The 4841-nt window shown below is 41.5% G+C and overlaps 1 pseudogene; it reads left to right on the forward strand.

Moving 5' to 3' along the window:
- The first annotated feature begins 3045 nt into the window (after window positions 1–3045).
- LOC116883232 lies at window positions 3046–3580 on the forward strand (annotated as a pseudogene).
- The last annotated feature ends 1261 nt before the right edge of the window (window positions 3581–4841 follow it).

Below are 4841 nucleotides of genomic sequence, written 5' to 3' on the forward strand. Positions count from 1 at the left end.
CTACCTCTGCCTGAGTGCTGGGATTGAAGGTGTGTGCCACTGTACTCGATGTCAATGCAGTTATTACATCTGTGTACCCAAGTTCATAAAAGAAACACTACTCTGTCTTAAATCTCATGTGGCCCCTCAAACACTGATAGTGGCAGATAGGTCATCCAGACAAAAACTAAACAGAAATGCTGGGACTGACATCAGAAGCCAAAATGACACAACAGACATTTACAGAACATTTCACATAAACACACAAAAAAAGTTCCTTCTCAGCAGCTCATGAAACTTTCTGGGAAATTGGCCATGTACTCAGACACAGAGCAAGTCTTCAACAGATGCAAGAAATTTGCAATAGCAGCCTGCATCCTATCTGATCACCATGGACTAATGCTGTATATGAACAACAGAAAACAACAAAATGCTTGCAAACTCATGGGAATGGAACAATTCTCTGCTCAGTGAAAAATGGGTTAAGGCAGAAATGAAAGATTTTTGTGAACTGAATGAAAATGAAAACATTATGTATACAAACTTACAGGACACAATGAAAGCTGTTCTAAGAGACAAGTTCATAGCACTAAGTGCCTATGTTCAAAAGAAAAAAAATGGAGAGATCTCATACTAGTAACTTAACAGCACACCTGAAAGGTCTAGAACAAAACAAAGAAATCACACTCAAAAGGAGTAGACGACAAGAAATAATCAAACTGGGAGCTGAAATAAATAAAATAACAGCAAAACAATCAAAGATTCAATGAAACCAAGAGTTGGTTTGTTAGGTTTCAAAGACACCAGGGACAAGAGTCACTCAGTACCTCTGCTCCCTCCCAGCCCTTCTAACCCTGCCCCTTACCCTAAACCTTTCCAGCCTAAGATCTTCGCCTCCCTTTCCCCAGCCTCTGATCTCTGTAACACTCAGCCATTTTGGTTATGTGTTCTCTTGTCCTCTTGGCTTGCTTTTGGCCTCTTTGTTCATAGCTCCTCTCTTGGTCCACTTGCCCCTCCCTCTCTCACTTCTTTTCCTCTCCCAGTTTCCTCCTCTTTCTCCTCTCTCATGACCCAGTCTATTCTGTTGGCCATGTTCAGTCTGGACTCTTCCAGATGCCTCTGGTTGAAGTCTCACTTATATCTACAATAAAACCTTTCTCCTCAAGCATACCTAGGAGCGATCATATCTTTGTTTTTCATTCCTGGTTCCTCCAGAAAATCAGTTAGATTGGCAAACCTTTAGGCAAATTAACTAAAAGGTGGACAGAGATCCAAATTAATAAAATTAGAGGTTAAAAAGAGAACAACAGACACCTAGAAAATCTAAAAATCAAAAAAATACCTTAAAACCTATAATCTACCAAATGGGAAAATCTAAAATAAATGAATAATTTTTGGATATATATACAAGTTACCAAAATTAAATCAAGATCAAATAAGCAATTCAAACAGACCTATAACTCCTAGTGAAATAGAAGCCATAATTAAAAGTCTCTTAACCAAAAAGGCCCGGGGCTAGATGGTTTTAGCACAAAATTCTACCAGACTTTCGAAGAAGAGTTAAAAGAAGAGTTAATGCCAACATCCCTCAAACAATTCCACAAAATAGAAACAGAAGGGACATTGTCCAGTTTGTGAGGTCACAGTTACCCTGATACCTAAACCACATAAAGCTCTAACAATGAGAGAGAATCACAGACCAGTTTCCCTTGGAACATAGATGCAAAAATTCTCAATAAAGTACTTGCAAACCAAATCCAAGAACACATCAAACAGGTCATCCATCATGGTCTGGCTTCAGCCCAGAGATGCAGGGATGTTTCAGTAAACAAAAATGGATAAATGTAACCCAACATATAAACAAATTGAAATTAAAAAATCACATGGTTTTAGATGGAGAAAAGACCTTTGACAAATTCCAACACCCCTTCATGATAAAAGCCCTGGGAAATTAGAGATACATTATAATTAACATCACAAAGGAAATTTACAGCAAGCCCATAGCCAACATCAACTTAAATACAGTGAAACTCAAAGCAAGTCCACTAAAATCAGGAACAAAACAAGATTTATTTCACTAGGGGCTATAGGTCTGTTTAAATTGCTGATCTGATCTTAATTTAACTTTGACAAGTTGCATATATCCAAAAATTACTCATTTATTTTAGAATCTCCTATACTCTCTCCATACCTATTCACTATAGTCCTTGAAGTCTTAGCTACAGCACACGAGGGGATGCAAATTGAAAGGGAGGAAATAAACATATCTTTATTTGCAGATGAGAGGATCGTATACATGAATGACCCTAAAAATTCCACCAGAAAACTTCTACAGCTGGTAAACACTTGAGCAAAGTAGCTGGATACAAGATTAACTCCCCAAAATCTTGTTCTGGATATCCCATCAGAGATGAACACTCATATACAGTTTGTAGCCTGCTGGAGTAAAGTGTTCGGGGACCTAGATGTGGTCCCGAGTGTTCAGAACACATGGTTTTTAAGGGCAGAGAATGTATCCAGGCATCTCTATTGATCAAGAACTACAGTAGAGCCTCACAGAGTAAGCAGTTTGAAGCAAGCGGTTTTAACAGAAGCTAAGGTAAGTGGTTAGATAGAGGAGGTTCCATACAAACCAGCAGGGTTTTTTGTGGGTGCAGCGAACTTTATTGATGGTATTCAAGAGAGTAAGGAGGGCTCCCTAGTGCCCTCCTGTTATGATGGGGGTCTGGGATGGAAATTATGGGGGAGATGATAAGTGTTGGGGGCCAAGTTGGGACAGGGACTCCTCAGCAACCAAGGGCCTCTCTCTTGCTCTCAGTGTCCTTGCTGGGGTGGGCGGTCCAGGGTTTCTTACTCCTTGGAGGCCATTGTAGGCCATGAGTTCCACCACCCTATTGCTATAGCCGTATTCATTGTCATACCAGGAAATGAGCTTTACAAAGTTGTCATTGAGAGCAATGCCAGCGCCAGCATCAAAGGTGGAGGAGTGGGAGCTGCTGTTGAAGTTGCAGGAGACAAGCTGGTCCTCAGTGCAGCCCCAGGATGCCCTTTAGTGGGCCCTATGTTATGGAGTCTACTGGCATCTTCGCCACCATAGAGAAGGCCAGAGCCCACTTGAAGGGTGGGGCCAAAAGGGTCATCATCTCTGCCCCTTCTGCTGATTCCCCCATGTTTGTGATGGGTGTTAGCCACGAGAAACAAGACAAGTCACTCAAGATTGTCAGCAATGTGTCCTGTACCACCAAGTGTTTAGCACCCACCCCCAAGGTCACCTATGACAACTCTGGCTTTGTAAAAGGGTTCATAACTACGGTCCCTGCCATCACTGCCACTCAGAAGACTACGGATGCCCCCTCTGGAAAGCTATGGAGTGATGGTCATGGTGCTGCCCAGGAAATCATTCCTGCATCCACTGGTGCTGCCAAGGCTGTGCCAGGTCATCCCGGAGCTGAACAGGAAGTTCACTGGCATGGCCTTCCGTGTTCCTACCCCCAAAGAATCCATTGTGGATCTGACAGGCCTCCTGAAGAAACTTGACAAGAATGATGACATCAAGGTTGGTGAAGCAGGCATCCAAACCAGCAGTTTGAACAAAGGCTAAGGTAAGTTAGCCAGAACATCCTGACCCTTGGTTCCTAGAACAGAGTTGGGTGATTTTCCATGGGATTCTCCATCAGGGAGATCAAATTCTAGATAAACCTAAAATGGTCTTGACAAAAATACAAGATGGAGGACCCTTTACACTGTCTTGCCCTGTCACAACCTTTCTATACACAAATGACAAGTGGACTGAGAAAGAAACCAGGAAAACAACACCTTTCACAATAGCTTCAAATAATATAAAATACCCTGGGGGTAACTCTAACCAAGCAAGTGAAAGACATGTATGGTAAAAACTTTAAGACATTAAAGAAAGAAATTGAAGAAGATATTGCAAGACCAAAACAGGAACAAGAATAATACACTTTGCAAGTTAATGGGAGACAAAAGAGGAAAAGTATACCTTGCAGGTTAAGAGTTAGGTTTGCAGTTAAGAATAAGGTCCTGTTTGTCCTGTTGGTTTGATCCATCTTCCCCAGATGTGCTTGATCACATGTGGGTGGGAGCATGTATGGGGTGTGTGGTACATAGGCAAGAAATACATTAGGATATATGATTGCCCCTGGTTGGACAAGATGGGAAATACAGTGGCTTTGTGGGATTGCCTTTCTAAACCTCTGCAAGTCATGACTCGTGGCCATTTTCTGGGAACCCAGAGATGGACCTGGCCAGAGCATCCATCAAACTGGCCAGTATTTAATTAAAACTTGCTTCATATTTGGCTTTAAAGTATAATGGGACCATATCCTCAACAATGGGCTTAACAATCTCAGAAAATGGAAAGATCTCCCATGCTTGTGGATCAGTAGGATTAACATAGTTACAACAGCCATTCTGCCAAAAACATTGTACAGATTCAATGAGTTCCCAATCAAAATGACAACACAGTTCTTCACAGATCTTGAAAGGTCGATTTTCAGCTTCATATGGAAACACACACACACACACACACACACACACACACACACACACCACAATACACAAACACACAAATACAGGATAGGTAAAACAATCCTGATGGATCAGCATCCCAACCTCAAATTGTACTATAGGGCTATAGTAATAAAAAAACTACATGGTACTGGCACAAAAATAGACAGCTAAAATTAAGGGCCAGTTGGAGGTAGTATATAGACCAAATACAGCAGAAGTTTTCTAATATATACAGGTAAGAAGGTGACCTAAATGAATCATCAAATAACAGGAGAAAACAGAGCCCCAACTGGACATCTCTTGCCACCAAATGAAGCAGGTGGGGGTGG

The sequence above is a fragment of the Rattus rattus genome, chromosome 14 (genome assembly GCF_011064425.1).
Source record: "Rattus rattus isolate New Zealand chromosome 14, Rrattus_CSIRO_v1, whole genome shotgun sequence".
NCBI lineage: Eukaryota > Metazoa > Chordata > Mammalia > Rodentia > Muridae > Rattus > Rattus rattus.